General features: G+C 41.7%; 1 protein-coding gene across 4 annotated transcripts in view; it reads right to left on the bottom strand.

The window, feature by feature from the left end:
* Positions 1-13093, bottom strand: part of PTPRG (protein tyrosine phosphatase receptor type G) — a 907646-nt gene extending 894553 nt beyond the window's left edge. For all 4 annotated transcript variants that reach the window (XM_079935460.1, XM_079935459.1, XM_079935474.1 and 1 more), the window contains exon 1: positions 12272-13093. The gene's annotated coding sequence lies outside the window, so the exon portion shown is untranslated. The remainder of the gene's footprint in view (positions 1-12271) is intronic.
* Between the last annotated feature and the right edge of the window lie 13869 nt (positions 13094-26962).

Raw genomic sequence — 26962 nt, 5'->3', positions numbered from 1 at the left:
AAAAGGGAACCCTCTTACACTGTTGGTGGGAATGTAAATTGATACAGCCACTGTGGAGAACAGTATGGAGGTTCCTTAAAAAGCTACAAATAGAACTACCATATGACCCAGCAATCCCACTACTGGGCATATACCCTGAGAAAACCATAATTCAAAAAGAGTCATGTACCAAAATGTTCATTGCAGCTCTATTTACAATAGCCCAGAGATGGAAACAACCTAAGTGTCCATCGACAGATGAATGGATAAAGAAGATGTGGCACATAAATACAATGGAATATTACTCAGCCATAAAAAGAGATGAAATTGAGCTATTTGTAATGAGGTGGATAGACCTAGAGTCTGTCATACAGAGTGAAGTAAGTCAGAAAGAGAGAGACAAATACCGTATGCTAACACATATATATGGAATTTAAGAAAAAAAAAATGTCATGAAAAACCTAGGGGTGAAACAGGAATAAAGACACAGACTTACTAGAGAATGCACTTGAGGCTATGGGGAGGGGGAAGGGTAAACGGTGACAAAGCGATAAAGAGGCATGGACATATATACACTACTAAACGTAAGGTAGATAGCTAGTGGGAAGCAGCCGCATAGCACAGGGAGATCAGCTCGGTGCTTTGTGACCGCCTGGAGGGGTGGGATAGGGAGGGTGGGAGGGAGGGAGACGCAAGCAGGAAGAGATATGGGAACATATGTGTATATATAACTGATTCATTTTGTTGTGAAGCTGAAACTAACATACCATTGTAAAGCACTTATACTCCAATAAAGATGTTTAAAAAAAAAAAAAAAAAAGCAGATTAGTCACTCATTATTTAACATTTATCGATTGACCATTATATAGTTTTTTATGGCTGGGTCCTTTTCTAATTCATATTTGCATTCCTAACGCAATGTCTCGTAGTTGAAAAGTAATGGTAATATTATTTCCTCTAGTTAAGTGGGTAAAGGTACCCACTGTGAGTTTTCAGAGGAAGGAGAGTATTGAGTATTGAGTATTGAGAAAAGAATCACAGGAGATATATGTGTGTTGTTGTATCATTTTTATTTTTGCAATGTTCTGTAAATTTTCAATTATTTCTAACCAAAGATTAAAGAATGACATGAAAAAAAAAAAAAGAATCACAGGAGAAGTGGTTTTGGAGCTGGATGAGTATGAATGGCGGGGGCTGGGACTCTAGCAGCAGTACCAGCAGAGGCAAAGGTATGAAGATGGAAAGGCAAAAAGAGTGGTGTCTATTCCTGTTCGATGGAATTAAAGGAAGGAGATAAAACTGAAAATGTGAGATGAGTCAGATCCTAGAAATCTTAGACAAAACATCTGGTGCTTGCCGGTTACCTGTAGCAAAGGTTACTGCCTGCCTCCCCTTCCTTTTAGTAACAGAACCTTACTGGTTAGCTGGGCACATTTCACTACCACCTCTGCAGATAGGCATGCCCACATGAATAAGTTCTGGTCACTAAGAAATAAAGAGGAGAGTCATCTAGGATTCTAGGAGGTCTGTTTGAAAGGATGAGTGTACTCTTCCTTCCCCTTTCCTCCCTCCTGTTGCTGGAATGATGATATACACGCAGAAGTCAAATAGCCATGTTGGACTGGGAGGGTGGGGCTGTCCTCTAGGCATGTCCTCGAAGATGAATGGGAGGAGACTGGACCTGCATGGCATCACTGGGCTGCTAGACCAGCCTTCAAATGACCTACTCCTACGTGAGAATTCTCCTACGTAAGAGAAGCAAACTCGTTTTCCTTTAAGTGTTATTTAAGAGGTTCCTGTTTTACATAGTTGAACCTAATCCTACTTGATACATCACCCAACTTCAGTGGTATAGAGTATTGGGAAATCAGGATGAATTTTCCATAGAGTTAATTGTTATTCCTGGACACACTCCCCATGCCTTGCTGTCTTTCCTTTTCAAAGCTATGATGACATGTTCATCTTCTTGAGGGTCCTTTCTTCCTAGGACTGGCGGTGGAATGAACCAACCATCCTCAGGCCTCCTCACCCTTTTGTTGCCCCTGAAAATAAGCACATTGTCCCTTTCTATTGTAAGGATGTTTACAGATAATTACTATGGGGAAATTAGCCAGGAAGTAACAAACAGGGCAGTTGTAGGTGGTCCTATCCATTTTCACAGCTGCAACTCCTCTTTAGAGTCCTTGTTTCATTGGAAGTTATAAGGAAATGTATTAGTTATTTATTGCTGCATAACAAATTACCCTAAAACCTATCAGCTTAAAACAATAAATGTTTATTATTTCACAGTTTCTGTGTGTGGGTCAGGAATACAGGCGTTAGCTGGATCCTTCTGACCCACAGAAACTGTGAAATAATAAACACTTATTCTTAGAGGTTGCCTACTGCAGGGAAATTCACTCGTCTTCCTGCTCCATTCTTTAATTCCTGAAGGTAGTGTCTTTAGACACTCTCACCTCCTAAGAACGTGTCTTTTCTGAGTTAGTGAACCCAATGTTACATTCATTCAATAAGTACTCATCAAACACTAATGTTCTAGGGACTGGGGATAGACTGGTCAGTATAATAGATGTGCTCACTACCCTAAAGCCCAGGGAGATGCCTTGGGCACAGCAGTATATGGGAACTCATTATATTCCCCCACTGGATATGAGCAACTTGAGATAATCACACATTTTGTCTCTGTACCTCCGGCCTTAGTCATCCATCTCTTCCAACCTGTCATTAGGTGTCTCTTGGACTCAAGTAAATGATTAGGAACTTTTCTTCCACCCAGGACATCTTCCACCAGAAATGTACTGAATAGGGCTGGTAGGGAGGAAGCTTCTGGAACAGGCTTACATTCATCCCATCTTCACCCCTTGCTAATTAAATGCTGTTGTGCACTCCATTTCTCTAAACCTCATTTTACGTATCAGTGAAATGGGGTCAAAAGTAGTATCTATTCTTGGTTTGTTGTGAGGATTAAATGAGAAAATATATGCAAAGTACTTGGCAAAGAGTCTGGCACGTGGTAGGCACTCAAAGGATATTAGTGACTCTGAATCATTACTTTGTTATTAGTTTTACTACTGTTATCCATTTGGAAGTAGGGATCAGCATAGTAAAGGAATGCTTCCCCGGATAATCCAGTCCATCAAACTGTGTTTGAGCTACCTCACATCCTCTTGCCATAAGCAGGGCTGGATATAAATAAATAAACTAATGAAGAAAAAAGGCTATGTGTTTTGACTATGTATAACTGTAATCCTTTTTGCAATTGGAAAATACTCTTTTGGCAAATAGAGAAGGTAAAACATGTTCAGACTAATAGCATTTAGTCAAAATGGTCGTATATTTAGCATGCCTGATACCAATAGTCATTCAGCCTTTAGAGCTCTCAGAGTATGCCCTCCCCTTATGGCATGCATTCTGGTTTCTAAAAGTACGCCCTGCCTTTCCAGTGCTTCCTGCTTTAAATGTATGCTGGGGTTTTTTTTACACATATGCACACACCAGGAATGATGAACAGCAGTTTTAGGAACACATTGTAGAAATGCCAATTTCCAGATGGCTTTGTTTTGCTACGAAGTTAGTTAACACTTGATTCATGAAATACATGAAATAGTGGGGGACAGGAGGTGTAGAGTGAGTACTTAGACCCAAATAAGGTGAGACCTGCCAAGGGATGCATGGCCAAAAAGAACTGAGAAGACTGAAGCAAATACTCAAATTATTTTCATGAGATAACGCATCAAAGGTACAGAGAGAAAGGAAAGGCAAAAACCAAAAAGCAAGCAAGCTGGTGGGTAAATGTTAACCCCCTTTAACATTAAAGCTTTAAAATAAAGCTGTGAATTGGTTGTCTCTGAGACTGCCTGTTTTCTTCCTGAATGGCTAAATGTGTGCAATAAAACAAAAACCTTAAGTCTGTTAGATAGCCTCCTTTCCTTCCCTTTCCCTTTTTCCCTTTTTGTTCTTCTTTAAAAAGTAGCACCTCGGGCTTCCCTGGTGGCACAGTGGTTGAGAGTCTGCCTGCCGATGCAGGGGACACGGGTTCGTGCCCTGGTCCGGGAAGATCCCACATGCCGCGGAGCGGCTGGGCCCGTGAGCCATGGCCGCTGAGCCTGAGCGTCCGGAGCCTGTGCTCCGCAACAGGAGAGGCCACAACAGTGAGAGGCCCACGTACAGCAAAAAAAAAAAAAAAAAAAAAAAAAAAGAAAGTAGCACCTCATGGAAAAGGCACGACCCAAGAACCCAGGAAGGCATTAGAGGGAAGCCTTACTTATTAGACTCTTTCTGTACTGAGACAGGCTCTAATTTAAACCCTCAAACTGTGGTTGTGCAGTTACTCTTTCCACTTACTTGTAGGCTGACTTTCCCTATGAGATACTCAATAAGAAATGTTGAAATAATGAATGGATGATGCCTGGGAGTCAGCCTGGGTATCAGCCTGGGCTGTTGGACTTTGTGCTAATGCCATCTCTGCCTCCAACTGGACATATCAATATGATGTTGGAGGGATGATGGCCGCTCTGAGTTTTATTTTCTTCATCTGTAAAACACATGCTTCATTGGGTTTCTGTAATGACTACGGCATTCATTCATTCATTTTACAAGTATTTATTGAGAATCTACTATGTGCCAGCCCTGACCCCAACATTGGACTTACAGAGATGACCAAAATAAAGTCTCTGCTCTCAGTGAAGCTTATAGTCCAGTGGCGAAGACAGACAATCAACACAAAAATAAATGTCTATGCTGTGTAAGTACTTCTTTAGGATAAATGGCTAGGAGCACAATTAATTGCTGTCATCTATTTAACTTGACTAAATCACTCTTCATAATATATGCACCTGTCTACCCTCCCCCGTCCCCAGCAAATGAAGACAACTTATACCTGTATCCCCACCGACCCTTAGCACTATCCAACTCCGTGATTTTTCTGGGCTTATAGATTTAATTTGATTTTTTGAACTTAGTAATAATTTTGAGCATCTTTTTGTATCTTAGTAGTATTTCCTCTACTGTAAATTGCCTATTCATATCCTTTGCCCATTTACCTATGGGAATTGACATTAGGGGTTACTATTATTGAGCTGAAGGAATTCCTTGTGTATTTTAGACCTGTACTATCCAACATGGTAACTACTAGCCACATTTAGTTGTGCAGTTGTACAGGGTGCCATGTTCAAAAGGGCCCCATGGTTTAAATGTCTGGTGTCATCATCCTGAAATTCTTAATAATTTTACCTTTGAACTTACATTTTGTAAGTGAAGTCTCTGGGACACTGGAGTGCACACATGAGCAGAGGAGATAGGTAGAATATACAGTCCTCAGTTTCTTTCCATTCATTTGCATATAGTGTCAGATGATGCCCCATGAACACAGAATTCTGATGGTCCTAGGATGTGTGGCAGTTCAGTGAGACTCAAAGCCATTACATGGTAAATAGATTTACATCGATGACTAAGTACAGGCTGAGGCCACATTTTTCATTCAAACTAGAACTTGCTTCTGACACAGAAAGAAGGCAGTGGCCCAGGTGACCAAGGAACCCTAACATATCCTTTCTTACTCTTGTTACTTCTCTGCATCAGCCAACCACTTACACTGAAAATGGTAGAAAAAAAAGAAAGGGAAAGATGGAGTAGTGCATAGTTGCTTTTCTTAGCAGTGCTTCCTTAGTCATCTGTAAGTCATGGTAGAGAGTATTGGTAGAATATGTGCACATCAAGAAGTAAAACATAAAACATTTGAGTTGGTTTTGTGCAGCTATTCCATTGTTCTTATAAGAAAATACATACGCATGGATGAACTACAAAATATAAACTGTATAATTTCAGTGATTTTTGCACAAATGTTCTTATATTTGCACTTAAAACTACATTGTATAATATAAAGGTAAATGGTACAATTCATGCTAACAATTTAAATTTTATATTTTTCTTTATATAAAGTAACACTAAAAAGCAAAAAACACTATGACAAATCAAAAGAGAAACCAAAGAAGAAAGGAAAGAGTTTTATATTTTAATACTGTTGGGAGTAAAACTTTTCCTCTACCCTATTAGCTTCAGTACTTGGAGGCCTGCAAATTAAACTGATAAAAGACAAGTTAACCTAGCAAAAGAAAAGATTTTTATTCACATACATAAGCAAGAGTGCACAGAAAACTGTGACAAGGAAATGGCTAGAGTTTGGGGTGTATATACCATCTTTACAAGGGAAAGGGGTTAGGATTTCAAGGGACAGTAACTGGTAGGCAAAGACAGAGAAATATATGGGGGGAAACTAAGGTAAGGTTGTTTTCGTAAAGCCTGTCTATGAGTTTCTTACCCCTATGCCAACTCCTCCCATCTGGTGGCAGGATTGTAAACAAAGAAGAACAAAGAGCATTGCTCACCACCCAGTTCTACAAGGATTAAGTCATCAGGTACTGCTGTCCCTAACCAACAGTATACCCTGAGAGGAATTTAGGATGAAGAACAGGATGAAGCACTCCGTGCTTTGGAAAACCGGCCCCTTAGATAGTTAGATGTATATCTCAGGAAGAATTTTAACGAGCCCACATTTGTGCATCTTCCCATACACAGAAAATCACTAAAATTATTAACTTGAGATGTCTGTTCTTTGTGACTAGCAGTAATCTTTTACGGAGATGTATGTTTGACTGCATGTTTTCACTAGCCAAGAATCATGTAAGCTGGTTTCTCCCCTACGTCTTTGAAGCAGTCCCCTCAGAGCTACTGGGAGGCTGTTTCCCAGGTGATAGTTGTCAGTAAGGCCCCTAAGTAAAACTTAAACTCCCAACTCTTATATTGTGCATTTTTCTTTAAGTCGACAGGAGTCACTCTTTGCCTCGAAACAGAAAGCCTCTCTTGGAGGGGGATTTATAGCAGTTGAGTTCTTTTGCAAGCCTCTGTTTTTGGCAGAAAAGGTGAGCAGAAACAAAACCTCTTCCTGCATCTGTTGTTTCTCAAATGTCTTCAGCTCAAAATTATATTTATGCTACAGAGGTATATTCTGGGTCTCTTCAAATAACTTGCACTTCCCCCCTGCTTTTTGGACAAGGGTGGGAGTCTCACGTTTCATTTTGCACTGAACCCTGCAAACTATGTAGCTGGCCATGGAAGTAGGGCTGGAGGAGGCTAGTCCAGAATCCTACCTAGTAAGCCTATCTCTATCAGATGCCCATGAGGCATCTTGGTGGAATCCTAGCTTCTACTGATCTAGACCAATAAAGTGATTGGAATTTCCCTGGCTGGCTGGCTTTCTTTTGCTTTTTGTTTGTTTGTTTGTAAAAGCAAGGACCATAAGTTCTAAAAGGAACTTATTTTCCACAGGGCTATAGGTTGTACAACTCCAGGGGTATTTACATGGACTGCAGCATAGATGGTGCCCCCTAAAAGTTGTGCAGCACAGTGGCCCTGCATACTTACTGCTATAGTAAGGCCACAAAGAGGGAATGGTTGGAAATTTGGTGACAGAAATCAACACTGGCTATTTTACCTTCAGCTCTCTTTCTCCTCCATTGACCAACTCTAACACCATGTCCTTCACTTCCACCCCCTGATTCCTAATACCTTCTCAACTGGTCACTTGACAAAGCCCCTTAACAATTCCCAGGAAATAAAAATAGAATCTGGGTAATAAAATAAAGTCTAACCTTTTTTCTTTCTTTTCCTTTGTGCTTAGTTGTTTTACTTGCTCATAGGGTGCCAAGTGCAGAGGCCTTGTACCCAGCACTTCAGACCAGAGCTCCTAGAGTGAAAGGCTGTGCCCGACACTTCAACTTGACGCGCTGTATGTCACAACACTGCAATTCCCGATGGCGATGGCAGGCCACGTGCAGAGATGCCGCACCTGGCACTCGGATCTGGAGCCCCGAGCAGCAGCGCAGCTGTGCCCGACCCGCAAGAACTCCACCCCCCTCTCCCCACGGGCAAGAACCCTATAAAGCAGTTCCGCCAATGGCCTTTTGCGAAAAGCATGTACTCTAGAGCTCAAGCTTGCACTTCTCCATTCTTTGATCAAAGAATAAAACTTTAGTTTGCTTCTGAACTGAATTCGGACTCATTCTAGTGGCTGGAATGACACCAGACAGGAGGACCCTTGTTGGGACCTGACTCGAAAGGATCAGCAACGAATGTTGGCAACCCAGATGGTTTTTTCACCTGCACCTGTCCACTAAGCTCTGGGTTCACCCTGGCTACAGCGGGAGAATGGTGGAGGCTTTGGGAGGTTCACCTGGGAATGATTGCCTCCGGTCTTTGAGTACACTCTGACACAGTAGAACAGCGGCAGCCTTTGGCCAAATTCAGAACAACTCTGCCCGGAAACCCGATATCCGGGTGTGGTGCTCATACAGCATAGTCCTCAGAGTCATCTGACTGCACCCCCTTGAGAGGATCGTACTGTGGCATCATTAGGGATCAGAGATTGAAACTCATGCACGTCTCCCCGCTGCCTCTGGCTGGGGACTTTGGGGACCTGTGGACGTGAGGGAGCCATGGCAGTCTTGCCCCTGTCTTGCCAGTAGTGCTGTCCTCTTGACCCCTGTACAAGGCACTAGTGGCCACCACAGGGCTTTTTGCCCTCCTCACAGACCTCCAGGGGTCAACAGTAGCATCCTCCACAGCCACTTTCGGTTTGGTAAAGGAAAGTAGCCAGACCTGTGAGCCAGGAGACAAGACTTGGAAAATCCCAGGTAATAAGGACCACCTGACAAAACGAAGAAGGACACTGGCTTTGAGTTCAAGAAAAGGCACCGGGGACGCCTGAGTGCGAAAGGTTCCCAAGGTAGGTCCGTGACCCATAACTTGACCTCTTCCGGTCAGGCTAGTTTCTGTGAAGTAGCTGGGGAGCCCTGCAAGCTGCTTGCAGGACCAGGAACCCCATTATCAGGAAGCACCGTGAGCAGATGGCAAGAACAGGAAACACCCACTGCCTGACCTCTCCTCCCGCTCCGGGTCGTAAGGCAAATGTTGGGTGATTCTTTATCGACTGAGGTTCCACAGGCTCTCCTCCTGGTATCAGCACAGAATACCAGCTGCCCCAGTGATCTGGTGAGTACCGCGTGGGAATTCCTTGTGCTTTTAGCTCTCAACAGAGGGAAGTCCAGGAACTCCTCCTTTTCGGTGTAAAGGAGGAAAGAGAAGACCCCCACCTCTGACACCTGTGCCACCTGCTAACGGACCAGGGTGGTCAGGAACTAACGTGGCTAAGCTGCTCGGGCCCAGAGGCAGTACTGTCTCACCTCCTGTGGGACACTGTGACTGGGAAGGGACTAACTATCTCAAGCACAGGCTGTTATAATTCAAGGGAGACCCCCAGTTATATCAGAGTTCACGCCAGCTGGACGCCGCCTATTTTGGTCTTCTGAGGACTCCATTAACAGTTTGGTGCTGCTGCTGGTGGGAATGTGAATTGGTACAGCCACTATGGAGAACAGTATGGAGGTTCCTTAAAAAACTACAAATAGAACTACCATATGACCCAGCAATCCCACTACTGGGCATATACCCTGAGAAAACCATAATTCAAAAAGAGTCATGTACCAATATGTTCATTGCAGCTCTATTTACAATAGCCCGGAGATGGAAACAACCTAAGTGCCCATCATCGGATGAATGGATAAAGAAGATGTGGCACATATATACAATGGAATACTACTCAGCCATAAAAAGAAACGAAATTGAGCTATCTGTAATGAGGTGGATAGACCTAGAGTCTGTCATACAGAGTGAAGTAAGTCAGAAAGAGAAAGACAAATACCGTATGCTAACACATATATATGGATTTAAGAAAAAAAAATGTCATGAAGAACCTAGGGGTAAGACAGGAATAAAGACACAGACCTACTGGAGAACAGACTTGAGGATATGGGGAGGGGGAAGGGTGAGCTGTGACAAAGCGAGAGAGAGGCATGGACATATGTACACTACCAAACGTAAGGTAGATAGCTAGTGGGAAGCAGCCGCATAGCACAGGGAGATCAGCTCAGTGCTTTGTGACCGCCTGGAGGGGTGGGATAGGGAGGGTGGGAGGGAGGGAGACGCAAGAGGGAAGAGATATGGGAACATATGTATATGTATAACTGATTCACTTTTGTTATAAATCAGAAACTAACACACCACTGTAAAGCAATTATACCCCAATAAAGATGTTAAAAAAAAAAAAAAAACCAGTTTGGTGCTGGTTCCAAACTTCCTGAACCAGAAATCTATTTTTGGTCAAATCTTGTGGCATTTGCCTGCCAGCAGGTCACTCCACCAGCCCCCACCAGTGGTTGCAAACATCCACAATAGAACACCTGAGGTATGCGGAGCCAAATGTCTACAGTACCAAAGGATAGTCCCTTGGGGTGTACCCTGCACAACTCGAGTTTTTCAGGTATTACCCCGACCCTAAAACGTTTTATCTTCCTGTGTATTACAGCCTGGCCCCAATATCGGCTGCGAGATGGGGAAAGCTGGCTCATCAGTGGGTCTCTAAATTATAAAACTACTTGTCAATTGGACCTGCTATGCCAAAGACAAAAGAAATGGGATGAAATTCCCTACGTCCATTTTTTTTATGGCCTTATATCAGAACAAAAGCCTTCAAAAGGGATGTGGGCTCTCCTCCACTAGGGTAATGCCAGCTTGACCCTCCTCCTGAGGACCTTCTTGATCTCTTCGCTAATCCTCCTCCGACTGCTCCCTCCCTGCCCCCTTCTTTCTTATGTCCCAACTTGGACCCCAAGCCCCAGAGACTCCCTCCATACAAGCTCCCTCCCCTATAACCCAGTTCACCAACTACACAGAGTGGTACTAGTTACCAGCCAGGGTCCAACAACCTGCCAGGAAAAGTATGAAGTACTCCTTTTAAGGCAGGTCCCCAATGGAGAAGGAGGGCTCATCCAGGTATACATTTACCACTTCTGATCTGTATAACTGGAAAAGTATATACATGGCCCAATAGAAAACTGTATCCTCTCCATCGGGAGACGTCATTGGGCACTACCCCTGTTAGGGCCTAATTGACTAGGGCCTTATTAGACCCTGCCAATCAGCCTGTAATACCCCCATTCTTACTGTAAAAAAACCCAATGGGGAATACTGGATGGTGCAGGACCTTGGGGCAGTCAGTGAAGTCACTGAGGATATATATCCAATAGTCCCTAATCCTTACACCCTGCTGGGCACTTTGCTGTCCACAAGGACCTGGTATTCCATGTTAGATATAAAAGACGCCTCCTTCTGTATTCCATTAGCCCCAGAGTGACAAGAAATTTTTGCTTCTGAGTGGCAGGACCCAAACACACGAAACAACAATACTGCTGGACAGTCCCGTCTCAAGGGTTCAAAAATCCCCCCATCATCTTTGGGGAAACTTTAACAAAAGACCTAAAAGATCAGTATGTGGATGACATTCTAAACTCATATACGGTAGGTCCATTCCCCAAGCCCAGGAGAAGGAACAACCCCCTTGAAATGGAACAACTCGTGTCCTCTTCGGGTAGGAGAAACCATGAAAGCTCTCACGGGATATGGTAACAGGTGCTCCCCACACCCACCGATCTGGCCCTGCACCCCTTCCGGCCGGGAGACAGGGTGAACCTAAAAACCTGGCACACCAGCAGCCCGCAAGACGACGCACTCCTGGATGGAATGGGCCCCACTTGGTGATCTCACTACCCATTCTGCCCTGAAGCCGCAGGGGCTCACTCCGTGGGACATCGAACTTGAGTGAAGAGGCCCCCGAGCCCCAAACTGCAGAGAGACAACCTGGGGCAATGGACCCCCTTGACTAACTGCTCCTGCGAACCTCTTTCTCATCTGAAGCTTCTCTTCCGTAAAGCAACCAAAACGTGACCAGGGAGGCTGAGGCCCTGGCAGTGAGCATACCGTCAAGGCACTCTGCCTACAGGCTAAAGACCTAGATACCTGCATGTTTAGGAAAAAATTGACATGTGACCATTATTCTCTTTCTAATATCTGGGCCATGTATTTGAAATCGTCTGGTGTCCTTATCTCCAAAATGGTACACAAATGGTGGTCACTCAGGGACACGAACAGTCAGGGCCGAGACCTGGTGACGCTCAAACACATCTAAAGGCGGCTGGGAGAGGTTCCGCTCTTCTCCCCAGGGTCATGACGACGCCCTAGATCAGCAGTAAACAGTTACAGACGATGGACCGTCACCCCTCAGAGCCCTTCAAGAATGAGGTGCAGGACAAAAGACACAGGAGGGCTTTGTCACCGGCAAAGCCCATTAACAATACCTGGAGAATAAAAATAGAATCTGGGTAATAAAATAAACTCTTACCTTTTTCTCTCTTTTCCATTGTGCTTAGTCTAGTTTCACTGGCTCATAGGGGGCCGCATGCAGAGGCCTCTCACCCAGCACTTCAGACCGGAGCTCCTGGTGCAAAACGGCTGCGCTGACACCTCAGCTGAGGGCCGTGCGCAGAAGCCGCGCAGGGCACTCAATTCAAGATGGCGGCAGCAGATCGTGTGCAGAGATGCTGCGCTCGGCACTGTGATCTGGATCCCCGAGCGGCACAGCTGCGCGTGCGTCTGTGCCCGTGTCTGCGCCCTGACCTCGCGAGAAGTGAGCTCCACCCCTGCGAACAAGAACCCTATAAATTAGCCCTACCCAAGGCTTTCGCTCTGGAGCTCGAGTTTGCACCTCCTCCTTGTTTGATCAAAGACTAAAACTTCCGGGGCTTCCCTGGTGGCGCAGCGGATGCAGGGGACGCGGATTCGTGCCCCGGTCCGGGAAGATCCCACATGCCGCGGAGCGGCTGGGCCCGTGAGCCGTGGCGGCTGAGCCTGCGCGGCCGGAGCCTGTGCTCCGCAACGGGAGAGGCCACAGCAGTGAGAGGCCCACGTACCGAAAAAAAAAAAAAGAAACAAAAACTTCCCTTTGCTTCTGAACTGGACTCGGGTCTCATTCTATCGGCTCAAGTGACACCCGCTAGGAGGACCCTTGTTGGGACTGGAACAAACTGGCGTTTTCTCCCTCTTGTAAATTTCTCTGTGTTGTATTTCTGTCCTTTTAAACTCTCATTTGAATTTTTCTTTTTTAGTTATCAAAAATAATGTATGTTTATTGTGGAAAATATAGATGATTAAAAACAAGTAAAAAGAAAGTAAACAACCACTCCTAATGATACCACTAGAAGATAAACATTGTTAATATTTTGCTAAATTCTCATTTAAAGTTTTTTTAGTTATCAAAAATGTATGTTTATTGTGGAAAATATAGGTGATATTTTAAAAAGTAAAAAGAAAGTAAACAGCCACTCCTAATGATACCACCAGAAGATAAACATTGTTAATATTTTGCTAAATACTTGTTTCTCCCTTGTACAAAGAAACCAATGTAAAAATATTTTTCTTTTCTTCTTTCAAAAATGGAGTACAGTGTACATAGTATTTGGTTAGCTTTTTTTTTAAAACTTAACAATATTTCATCAACAGTTTTCCAAGTCCTTAAATATTTTTTTCCAGCATCATTTTTAATGGTTGCAAACTATTCCATCATTATTACTAGGTACTTTTTAAAAAGTATCATTCTTAACTACTCCCTACTGAATACAGTTTTTCACTACAGTAATGCTTCCATGAAATCCTTGTAGGCAACTTTATTCACACATCTGTGATTATTTTCGGAATGTCTCCCTTGTTTAATCTTGTACACACACAAGTCATCTCTCCTATTAGCCAAGTCTTGAACTTCTTGAGATCAGCATTCAGGTCAATCCATCTCTGTTTTCCTCAGAGTGCTTTAAAATGAGGAGGCCTTCCAAAATGCTTATCAAATGAAATCATTTATTGGTATGCATTGTTCCTTTAACGGAATAAAAAGATAGCAAGATAGGAAAAGAGGTCAAGTTAGCCAATTTATGGCTGACTTTAAAACTGCCTATGCCTCAGTCTTCTGCCAGGTGGGCTATCTGTGGATTCTCCCTCGCTCCCCCCACCCCCATCCCATTCCATGTCCTTTCATTTTAGGAGTAAAAAACATCTGGCTGCATTTTAAATTGATTCACACAATTTATTTCACCAGCCTCCAGGCCCCAAACTGTTTCTAGATATGCATCAGTGTCTCTGCTGATAGTCAATGGGGGCTGTGCCTGTGCATGGGAGAATGTAATCCACCCTGAGTCACTGTGTTAAAATGATTCCCCAGTTGAATTGTTTAGTGTGAAATAGGATTGTTTGCATTCCATTTACTCTTTACTTTCTTAATTAGAGTGACCTCCAGCTTGAATCTACCAACTGTTGGATTTTATTATCTTTCCAGGAATTCCTCCTGTAATAAGGTTAACTTTAAATACTGCATTTCCTCGAGGTTGACGTAAAATTCATTCGCCTTTAGAAAAAATAAGCCCAAGTCTTATTTTGAATGACTACAAACAGAATTCTAGGAACAGCAGAGTTGTGTTATTTTGGACGCTATTTTCTCCGATGCTGCATATAAATGACATACAGCAGCCCTGCCTACCTTCTAGGACCTGTCTCCAGGGGAAATAAGAACATCATTTACTTGATGAAACTTTACTTACTAGAAAGACTTTTTAAATGTTGTTTCTCTTGAGTCCAGAAATTAATGTGTGAATCTGCCTTTGTATATTCTTCCTATAAAAGAAAACCAAAATACAATGGTGGGTGAGATGTTTGTGAACCATATTACATGGCTTGAGAAATGCACTCCATCTTTGTATTCCTGCCTCTGGATTCAACTTTACCTGGCCCTTCCTCAGGATTCAAGCCCACTACAGGATGAAATTGTAAGGCTCTGGGATGAAGTGGCCAAAAAATTATTAGGACTCTTTTCTACCCTCCAACCCCCCAACCCTCCCTAGTTTCTGTAGGGTCAGATTGCTTATACTTTCTAATTGCCGTCTGTAGCTACCATCAGGTCTTTGCTCTTGAATTGACTGTTTAATGCTTAATTTGATCTCCTGATTTTGGATGTCCCCTGTCAATTTGACTCTCAGTTTAACTTGAAATCTCTCTTGTCTGTAAGCACTAGTTTTTCCTCCTAATCCCCATCGTGGAGAATGATGATTCCAGTGGTAACCCTCACAAATTCTGAATTCCTGTACAAACAGAAGCACTGCCATGTCTTGTGTGATGGGGCCCTTCCACCCTTCCTCCATCTGCTCTACTCACACTGGAGTATTTTAAGCTCTTCGGGGCCGTTTGTGTGTGCTCCTCCCTCTGCCCAGAATGTTCTTCCCCTCTTCTCCTAATGCTGGTTTTTCTTCATGCTTTTGGACTCAGCCTAAGTGTCATCTCCTTGGAGAGGCTTATCTAGACAACCTAGTGTGATGTTCTACATATTTTAACCATCCTTAGGTACAGGTACCAACTAATCAGAACAGACTCCAGTATTAACAAATCGTATCCTCGTACTGAGGCTATCCAGGTGAATACCAACTCTCGCTGACCAATTATTTGATTAAGCAGTAATGACAAGCTGTAAATAATTATTTGTGCATTTGCTCCTTCTGTGTATATTACCTGGTAGAATGCAGTTTCCATGAGAGCAAGAATTCTTCTGTCTTAGTCGCTGTCATGGAGGAAAAACTTTCTCTCTACCTTCTTAAATTCAGTGGTTGAGGGCTTGTGAATTAAATTGACAAAGATTAGTATTAGAAAAGATGGATTTTTATTCACTTACAGATGTGGGAAATAACAGAAAAAATGTGACTCAACAAAGAGCCAAAGATAGGGGCTTATATATCCACTTAATAATGGGAAAGGGAGGGGAGACAAAAGGCTTTTATGGGAAGAACAAATGAGTTTCTTTAGGAAAGACAAATGGGCTTTTAGGAAAACAAAATGGGAGACAGAAAATTTGTGATAATATTTGTTTCTGCAGGTGCAAGTACTCACCACCCACTTCTTTCTAGTTAGAAAAAACTGTCCCAAGAAAAGATTTGTGGCAATTTTACTCTCAGTTTCCAGCCTCAGAGTGAAGCTGCCTCAGAGGGGCATTTCCAGGAGTTTCTACCTTTAATCAGACAAGGGAAGCTCCAAAAAGGCTTTTTTCTGGATCTATTGAATTTCAAATGTTTTTAGTTCAAAATAATCTTCCTATCAACTCTGAGTGTCTGAGATGGTCTGCACATCACCTAGCACATCGTACTATGACTTAATTGCAGTAGGTACTCAGTAAATACTTGTTAAAACACGAATAAATGAAGCAGTGAGTAGAGTGCTCACTATCTGCTTATGGTGACCAGTTCCAACTCATGTGGTTGCTTGACCAAGGTAGGGGTGTGTGTGTGTGTGTGTGTGTGTGTAAGCTCAGAGAAAATATATTCACAATGACCTAGATTCCTTAATTTTATAATTTAAAATGTTTCTTTTGTTGAGGAGTTGATAAGTCCCATGACATGAAGCAGACATACCTTATAGGTAAGATTCTTGATGTGGACCTTCTCTGCCATTTTCTTTTTTTTTTTTTTGTATTACAGGGTGAAGCACAGTTTTCTGTAGATGGTAGTCCACCAGAAAGAGCTACTTTTTATTTCTCCTAACCCTTGAGATCACCCAGGGTGGGCAGCTGCTGATAGTAAATGCCCTGAGAGTTCTCTATGGGACACTGAGGGTGAAATCCTTATCGGTGGGCAGTTGCGTATGTTCTCAGGAGCATCATGGAATGGGCTGAAAGGGGCTCCATGGCCCTGTCTCTATTTGAAGGGTTAATAAATACAATGGCAGCTACTGTCCTATTATCTACTGGGATGAGATTTTTAAAACTTCTTTTTCAAGGGAATTTCCTGACGGTCTAATGGTTAGGTCTCCATGCTTTCACCGCCAAGGGCACGGGTTCAATCCCTGGTCGGTAAACTAAGATCCCACAAGCTGCAAGGTGGGGCAAAATAGAATAGAATAGAATAAAATAAACTTTTTTTCTTTCATGGGAAACTTCAAGCATACACAAAGTAGAATACACATATCCATGTATACCATCACCTAGTATTAACAACGATCCGTATTTGGACAATCTTATTTCAGCTCCCCATCCCCCACCCCACATTTCCCTTACATTTCTCAATCCCTCCCCTCACCACATTATCCTAAAGCAATATATATTATTTCATCTATTAATGCATCATCTTATTTTTAACAGATGAGCACACATTTCAAAATTATTATATTTATTTTTGGTGGGTTTGTCGGTTTGCTATTCATTAGGATTTTTAGTGGTAAAATACATATAACATAAAATTTACCCTTTTTACCATACTTAAGTATATGATTCAGTAGCACTAAGCACATTCACAGTTTTGTGCAACCATTACCACCATCCATCATCAGAACTTCATCTTCCCAAAATCAAACTCTGTACCCGTTAGACGTGACTCCCTACCCCTCCAACTCCTCAGCCCCTGCAAACATCATTCTACTTTTTGTTTATATGGATTTGACCGCTCTACTGCCTCATGTAAGTGGAATCATATAATATTTGTCCTTTCATGACTTTCTTATTCGTGTAATGTTTTCAAGGTTCATCCTGGTTGTAGCGTATGTCAGAATTTCCTTCCTTTTTAAGGCTGAATGATATTCCACTTGTGTATATACCACAGTTTATTTTTCCTTCATCCAACAATGAATACTTGGATTGTTTCCACCCTTTAGCCATTGTGAATAATGCTGCTCTGAACATGGGTGTGCCAGTATCTGTTCGAGCCCCTGCTTTCAATTCTTTTGGGTATATACACAGAAGTGGAATTGCTGGATCATATGATAATTCTATGTTTAATTTATTTAGGGGAGCACACATTTGAAAAACCACTACCACAGTTCCATTTCACACCTAAAACTTTAACAATATTTCCTTAATGGCATAGGCTTTACAACTACCGAAGAGACCATACTGGAAAGGCTAACAGCTGAGCCACCAAGCCTGGCTACCTGGGACCTTGGGCATGTCACTGAAATATCCTGTGCCTCCATTTCCTCATCTGTAAGATGGGGGAGATAGGTTAAATGAGCTAGTATACACAAAGCACTGTAGGCAGTGTCTGCCCGTTGTAAGTAGAGTCTGTAAGTGTTGGCTCTATTAACACTTGTCCTGTATCAGTGTTGCCCATGAGAACCCAAGATTTGGAGGCCTAAAATGTATAATAAAAAGATCATAAAACTAGACACACACACACAAACTCATGCAAAATTTGGTATGAAATTTATTTAGAATCAGAGAAAAATATCACAACTAAAAACTGGAGTCTAAGAGATTCAAGTCTTTCTTCAGAGTCTTCTTTAGCCAGTTGATCTGAAATGCTTACAAGGGGTCCTTGCTGATTTAAGCCTGGATCCCCCTCTCACCTAGGGTTGTTGTAAGGTTTAAAATGTGTTGTTATATGTCGTGCTTAGAACAGTGCCTGGCATAGAGTAAGTGCTCTATAAATGTTAATTACAATGGTTGGTAGGTCCATTCTCCAAGCGAGGAAATATTGGAAGAGGAGGAGTTTTGGGTGGAAGTTGGGGGAGAATAAGATCAGTCCAGTTTGGAGCAAGAGTTTGAGATGCCTTTGACAGGTCTGAGAAGTCATGTCAGCGCTCAATAAATGTTTGATGATGGTGATGATACTGATGAAGGCAACAACATTGATGACGACCTCAACAATGACTATTGACTGTGGCCTGGGTAGGTCTCTGTACTGTTAGCCTTCAAATGGGCAGGCTGCCTGGGGGCTCTGAGGATGAGGGCAAGGATTACTGCCTAGCTGATTTCACTTCAGCGAGGGAATGAATTCAGCATTCATTAGAAGTGGATTCTAAGCAAGGTTCCCAAATGCCAAAAGGTACTTTTGTACTGTGGGAGAGCCTGCACCCACCCTAGCATTCCTTCCTCTCCAGGTAGTTACTCAGCTTCTTTAGATAAGATTCTCTGGTTTTTCAGCCTGGGGGTGAAGTACTGGAGTTTGAAGGTGGTGGCAGGAGGGCAAGACCTAGCTTTGCTTGCTTGGGGTTGGGAGGACTCACAGGGATGTGTGGGAGCCACAGTTGCCCCATCAACCGAGTGCTGCTCTGTTTGCAGCGGGATTGGGAAGGGGAAGGTGAGAGAGGGAGCTGATAGAAATAGTCCTTCGAAAAATAATTTCAGTTAAGCTCTTTCTCATTCCCAGCCTCTGCTGACGCTGCCCATCTTGACTGTAGTTTCTTTAGGGCTCCCCTAAGTCACTTGTCTCCTTTCTCCTATGGAGTCTCCTCCTACATACTCTGCAGCAACTTCCTTACTCCCTCTCCTTCATCCACCAATAGCCTCCTACCATCTACCCGTCCATCAGAAATTTGTCGAGGTGCCTTATTCATTGATGGCCTCCTTTCTGTGCTTGTCTTAGTTATGGGTTCATTCTTTTACTATCATTTATTGGGTCTTGGCAGGGAGAGATGATAAACACTATGGTCAACCCTTTGTTCCTAGTGGATGCATTTCTAGAGATGTCTAAAAATACCTTTCGCTTGAATATTCCATTTCTAAGAAAACAATCTATTCTCTGGTGTCAGAAGTGAAGGGCAAGGCTGTACTGCTGGTAAAGAATTATCTACATCACATATGAGCAGTGACAGTTGTCCAGGGCATGTTTCTGTTATTAAATTCACTTTGCTGCCACCTTTGTTTATAGCTTCAGCAAACCTGGGCTCTAATCCTGGCCGAGCCCGGGCCACTGAAGATATTTCAGTTTGCTCTCTGCCTACTGATCTCTGCCAGCTTAAGACCAATTTTTCTATCTTTCAAGTAAGTTGATTAAAAATGCCCACATTGTCTGAATACACAGTTACCAGTTTTGCTTCCTACTTTTACCACTCAGTTTTAGAACAGTTGAGAACCTGAAATAGACTCAAATCATTAATAGCCAAAATAGGAACACTATATGGAAGTCACACAACAGTTCCCCAGACTGTGACACAGACTACAAAAACCTAGAAACCCTGGCCCCCAAAGTCACTTTACCTCTATTTGGCAGACAATGTGAACAGAGAACAGAAACTCTGTAAGAACACAATGTAGGCTGATGGTCAGGGTTAACTGAAAATCATTGCTTTTATAGAATCATTTCCTCAGCCTTCTCTTAGCTTTAGTTAAACTTATTTGGGCTTATTTCTTCCTGGCTTTGGGTGTTATTTTTGCATTTGTATTAAAGAGCAGAAAAAAGGGAGGGGGAAGCCTAATGAGGAATAAATAATGGAAAAGGGTAAAAAAAAATGTTTGTAAGTGTATTGGACCTTACAAACTTATATAATCCACGGATCATTTCTGTGGTAGACTGTTATGACTCCAAAGAGCCATTGTGCTAATGTAGCAGCTGATGATTTTATGCAGAGACTCTGCATAGTAAATGCCCTTATGAAACTGGGAATGAATTATGGGAACCGAACATGGCCAATAACCATTTTTAAAAATAATGAAGTACTCTGCCACCTCACTCTTCCACCAGCCCCCACCAAAGTCATGAAGAGCTGAGTCAATGTAATGAACTAATTGCCTGGAAATGTAATTTTAAAAAAAAGAACTCTGTATGTGGAGTGGGAAAAAACCAAAGCCAAAATAGGGCTTATATTTTGAAGCATTAAAACATATTTTAGCACTCAGGGAAAATGAATGAGCCTGTGCCACATTTCATTTCAGCAGCTGCTGTTTAAACCTTGGAAATTAAATCATAGACACCCTGGGTTTTAGAGAAGGGACGGAGGTGGGGTCCTGGCTTTGCCAAGGCACTTTGGGCCTAAGTAGCAACACCCTGCTTGGCCTTGCTGGAGAATAGACTGCCAATTGTGGCAAATTATATGACGCTTTTGAGATGTGCACACATAGCCCATTACACTTTTCACAGCGTTCCTTCATTAAGCCCGCAGAATTGTTTTTTTTATGTTTTCCTCATAATAGCTTCTGAAAGGTCAAGAATGGCTCACTTGACTTTCTGGTGCCCTTCAGGCAATAATGCCGTTAACCACTTGTGGCCTTTGCTCTTCCAAGCTGACATTTGCCCCAAGGTCTCCCATTGGTTGTCAGGACTGGGTCTCCTCCCTTCCCCAACATACACACACACACACACACACACACACACGCACACGCACACGCGCACACACACACACACACACACACACACACACACACACACCCTCAGGTGGGGATAAGGACAGGAAGGACGGTCTGGAATCCCCGCCAGTTGAGATTTTTTGACTTTCTGTTAGAGGTGATGTTGAGCTCTGGTAGCATTTGGAAAGCAGTAGAGGGTGCTGGTTTTAAGGATCAGATAGTCTTGAGTTTAAATCCAGATCTACTCCTCTGAGCTGGGTGACCTGGGGCAAGTCATCTCAGCTCTCAAGGCTCAGTGTCCAAATGTGTAAAATGGGGACAAGAGTAGTGCCACCTCAGAAGGTGCTTTCCTGGCATAGAGTAGGCATAAAAATGTTGATTCAGAACAAAAACAGCCAGTCTTAGAAGCCTGCTAAGGGTAGGCCTTGGCTGGCAGCATCGCATATACACACCCTTTCATTACCAACCTGATAGCTCCCTCCCAGACTTCACTCACATCCATAAGGAGGCAGTAACATTTGTCAAATGCTGTCTGTGTGCCAAGGGCCTACATCTGTTTCTCATTTAATTCTTTACACATTACTGTAAAATAGGTATTATTATCGCTGTATTTTGCATGATGAAACTGATACTCAGGGCTAATGATAATGGCTATCATTTATTGAGTATTTACTATGTGCCAGACACTATGTTAGATACTTACTTTTATACGTTCTCTTCTCAGTGGGCAATTCAGTCATTTCCATTTTTTTGTTGTTATGAAGAGTTCTCCCGTGGACCTTCTTCAACACGTCTTCATGGGCACACGGACAGCACTTTCCCGCAGGAGTACACACCCAGGAGTAGAACTTCTGGGTTGGAGGTATATGAATGTTCAGCTTTGCCAAACACTATGAAATTATTTTCCAAAGTGACTAATAATTTATACTCCCACCAGAATGTGTAAGCTTTCCTGTTGAGCCACATCCTCCCTACACTTGGTATTCTTATTTTTCTTAAGCTATTAGGTATTAAATGGTATTTTGACCTTGATCTGTATTTTCTGATTACTAATAAGGTTGATAGCCTCTTTTTATATTAATTGGCCATAAATGTCTACTTTTCTGTGAGATGTCTGTTCATGTCTTTTGCTTGTTTTTCTATTGAATTGTTTGCTTTCAAGCAATTGATAATTTTTTTATTCTAATCTGTTGGTGGTTATGATAGTTAATTTTATGTGTCAACTTGCTTGGGCCAAAGGATTCACAGATAGCTGATAAAATATTTCTGGGTGTGTCTGTGAGGGTGTTTTTGGAAGAGATTAGGATTTGAATTTATAGACTGAGTAAAGAAGATCACCCTCATTGGGTGGGTGGACATCACATAGTCCTTTGAGGGACTAAATAGAACAAAAGGTAAAGGAAGGGCAAATTGGCTCTCCGTTTGAGTTGGGACATCCATCATTTCCTGCTCTCAGACATTTAGGTTCCTGGTACTCAGGTCTTCAGGAATAGACTGAATTATATCACCAGCTTTCCTGAGTCTCCTGCTTGCAGAGGGCAGACTGTGGGACTTCTGAGCTGCCATAATTGTGTGAGCCAATTCCTATAATAAATATCCTCATATATACACGCATTTCCTTTCTATTGGAGAACTCTGACTAATACAGTGTTTGTATCCTTGCAGATATTTTCTCCCTGCTTATGACTTGCCTTTCACTTTCTTTAGGGTGTTCTTAGCATAAGTTCTTAGTTTTAATGGAGTTGGGCTTATCAGTCTTTTCTTTAATGATTAGCATTCTTTGTATCTTGTTTAAGAATATTTCTCAATCTTTTCTGTTTCCTTCTGGCATTTAAGTCTGTACTCTATCTGTAATTGACTTTTGAGTATGATTTGAGTTAGGGATCCAAAATCATATTTTTCTATTATGGGTAACTTTTTTTCCAGCTCAATTTATTGAATTATCTCCCCTCCTCCCCCCATCCCACCCTGCTGCCATATTACCTCTCATATATCAAATTTCTATATGTATTTCTATGCTCTGTATTCTGTTTCATTGGTCAATTTGTCTATTCCTGAGCCAGTACACATGGTTACTATGACTTTATAATAAATCTCATTATCCTGTGGAACAATTCCCACTCTTTTTCTTCTTATTTAAAAATTAATAAATATCCATTTTAGACAACTGAATAAGTATAGGAAATTCCAGAGAAATTAAAACTTATTTATAATTTCATCAGTCAGGTACAACAACAGTTAACATCTGGTATATAGTTTTCTACACTATACAAATACATACTCATATGAAGACATGCACACATATATGTATATAAATACACACATTTATACTTTAACAAATTTAAAATCAATATCGATTGCTTCCTATATTCAAGGCTTATATGTCTAAAGCTTTATTTTTGCTAAAGCTGAGAAAGAATATTTAGGAAATACGATAATATTTAAGATGCTAATAACGATGTTAGAAGGAAATTTGTTTTCAATTTGGCAGCTAATATGATTCCTCTTTGGGTGCCTTAGTCCAGGAAAGCATTTATTTTGAATCCCTAAGCTTTGTTACTGCCCTAAACTAAGAAAATAAATCTCTCTCCATCCCTAAAGTAATACACTTATCCTCCAAGCAAACTACTATTTACTTGTTTAATAAAACAAAAAACATGATGTGTTACATTTTTAAAGAATTATACCTTGACTTTAAAATTAGACTTGGGTTTGAGTCCTCAGTCTGCCCCTTATTACCACTTTGACCCTGAACAAGTCACAGAACTTCTTATAGTCTCAGTTTCTTCATCTTTAAAATGATGATGATATCTACCTTGCAGAGTTGCCGGGAGTATTAATGTAGTTTTTAAAAGCCTCATAAAATGCTTGCCAGTACTGACTTTAAAATTTTTAATTAGTTTTTATTTTATTACAAAGGTAATAGGAGCTTCTTGTAAAGTTTTTGAATAGTAGAGAATAATAATAATAATGAATAATAGTACAGAATACAGTGAAAACTAAAAGTTCTTTCCCTCCAAGTGTATGTTCTTCCCTCTAAATCAGTTGCACTCTCCTGAAGAAGCAACAATAAATTCTCATGACACACGATTATTAAGAACATTCTAAGAACATTCCATGACCAGCAAAAATCCTGGAGATCCTGTATAAACATCACATAACAGGTAAGCTAAAAATGTCCAGAATATTTCATTTCTTTAAGATAGCTATCATTTTACAGTTTTTCCATTTTTTTAGAAAAAAAATTAACAAATGGAAATATTCAAATTAAGAAGAGGAGGCCATCTTCAAAAAGTCTACAAACAAATGCTGGAGAGGGGATGGAGAAATGGGAACCCTCCTACACTGTTGGTGGGAATGTAAATTGGTACAGCCAGGACTTCCTTGGTGGTGCAGTGGTTGAGAGTCCGCCTGCCAATGCAGGAGACAGAGGTTCGATCCCTGGTCCGAGAGGATCCCACATGCCACAGAGCGACTAAGCCTGTGTGCCACAACTACTGAGCCTGTGCTCTAGAGCCTGCGAGCCACAACTGCTGAGCCCACATGCCGCAACTACTGAAGCGCACGTGCCTAGAGCCTGTGCTCTGCAACAACAGAAGCCACCACAATGAGAAGCCCATGCACCACAACAAAGAGTAGCCCTCCTCGCCGCAACTAGAGAAAAGCCTGTGTGCAACAACAAAAATCCAATGCAGCCAAACAAACAAAAAAAAAAAATTGGTACAACCACTATGGAGAACATTATGGAAGTCCCTTAAAAAACTAAAAATAGAACTACCATATGTTCCAGCAATCCCACTCCGGGCATATATCTGGAGAAAACTATAATCCAAAAAGATACATGCACCCCAGTGTTCACTGAAGCGCTATTTACAATAGCCAAGACATGGAAGCAACCTAAATGTCCATTGACAGAGGAATGGATAAAGAAGATGTGGCACATATATACAATGGAATATTACTCAGCCATACAAAAGAATGAAATAATGCCATTTGCAGCAACATGGATGGACCAAGAAATTATTATACTAAGTGAAGTAAGTCAGACAGAGAAAGACAGATCTCATATGATATCACACATATGTGGAATCTAATTTAAAAAAATGATACAAGTGAACTTATTTACAAAACAGAAACAGACTTACAGAAATCAAAAACAAACTTATGGTAACCAAAGGGGAAATGTGGCAGGGGGTGGGGGGGTGAGGGATAAATCAGGAGCTCGGATGAACATCACACACTGATATATACACCATAGAGAACCAACAAGGACCTACTGTATAGCACAGGGAACTCTACTCAATACTCTGTAATGACCTATATGGGAAAAGAAACTAAAAAAGAGTGGATATATGTATATGTATAACTGATTCACTTTGCTATACACCTGAAACTAACACAACATTGTAAGTCAACTATACTCCAATAAAATTAAAATTTTAAAAAAATTAAGAAGAGGATTAGAGGCTATTTAAAAACTAACAGTAAACACTTGGTTATGGGCATTTATTATTTTTAAAATTTTTTGTTATAATGGTAATGCATTCTTATAGCAATATCAAACAATTGTTGGGTATATAAAGTAAAAAATGAAATTCCCTTTTTATACTCCCCCAATCACACTCCCCAGAAATAACCTCTGGACAAGTTTTGATGTCTTAACTTTCATGTTCTTTACCTACCAGACTTAGAAATGTCTCAATTTAACTGCAAGGCTTTACTCCCTTTCATGACAGTATTAATTTTGTTTTGGTTTGGTTGGTGCTACACTTATTGATTCATTCATTCCTTTAATTAAGCATATACTAAGGTACCTGCTCTGGGCCAGGTGTCGAGCAAAGTGCTAGAGATTCTTGAAGTGTCAGTGGTAGTGCCCTCGTCCCTAACAGATAATAATATTGTTTCATAAAAGCTTCATTACAGTCAGTTAGTGCAGGATGCTGTGGGACCGACCGTCAGGGAGGGACATCAAACCCAGGTGATCTGGGAAGGCTTCCTGGAGAAAGCGATCTCTAAGTTGAGAACTGAAAGCTGAATAGGCATTAGGCCTGTGCAATGGCCGGATCTGTGGGACGATAGTGCATTAGGGATGATGAGAAGCTGGAATGAAGAGCACAGCAGTACAGGAGGGAGGGCTGAGGATGTTGGAGAGAGATGGTTGAAGGCTCTGCAAGATACACTAAGACATGTGCACACAGGGGGTAGATGGGCCCCCTAAAAGGATTGTAAGTAGGGGAGTGACATCACCATGTTTGTATTGTAGAAACCTCCATCTGGCTGCTACTGGGAGAAAGAATTGGAGAAGGGCAAGCCAGGAGGCAGGAGTGATAGGAGGTGGTTGTAATAATCCAAGTGAGAAACAGTGTTGGACTCGATTAAGGAAGTGACAGTGGAGGAGGAAGAAGGAGAGAAATTCAAGAGTAGAGGAGGTCTTCTTTCTGCAAGGATAACTGATACCTGGAATAGGCCACAAAAAGTAAAGCCAGTTAATACAGGGACCAATTTTTCAAGTAAATAGCGAGGGCAAAAGACTTGATTGAAATTCTAACTTGAAAAATTAAACTAAAATTCACTTCAAAATCCCTACTTTAATATTATAAATAATTTTAAAGTTTATAATCACAATTATGAACTAATGTTTATGGTGAAGAATGAATCAGAAATTTGGAAGGCATAATTTTCAACACAAATTCTATCACAGTATGATAATGACATCTTTCACATCATGTTTAGGTTTTGCAATAAGTTCACAAGAGAGATCATTTTGGGGAAATATTTGGGCTTGTCAATTTCCCCAAGGGTATCTTCTTTTGCTGTTCAGATTATTTTCTTTTTGAAGTGCTATTATGTCATCCCCCTTACGGTCCCCTACCCCCCACCCCAACTGGTCACCAGTTTAACTAGGCCAGTTTGTCATTTGACAAAGGCTATGCCAGTACTTGGGAACAC

The sequence above is a fragment of the Stenella coeruleoalba genome (genome assembly GCF_951394435.1).
Source record: "Stenella coeruleoalba genome assembly, chromosome: 10".
Classification (NCBI taxonomy): domain Eukaryota; kingdom Metazoa; phylum Chordata; class Mammalia; order Artiodactyla; family Delphinidae; genus Stenella; species Stenella coeruleoalba.
Note: the sequence above shows the minus strand (reverse complement) of the source record. Positions and strands in the feature narration are given on the sequence as shown.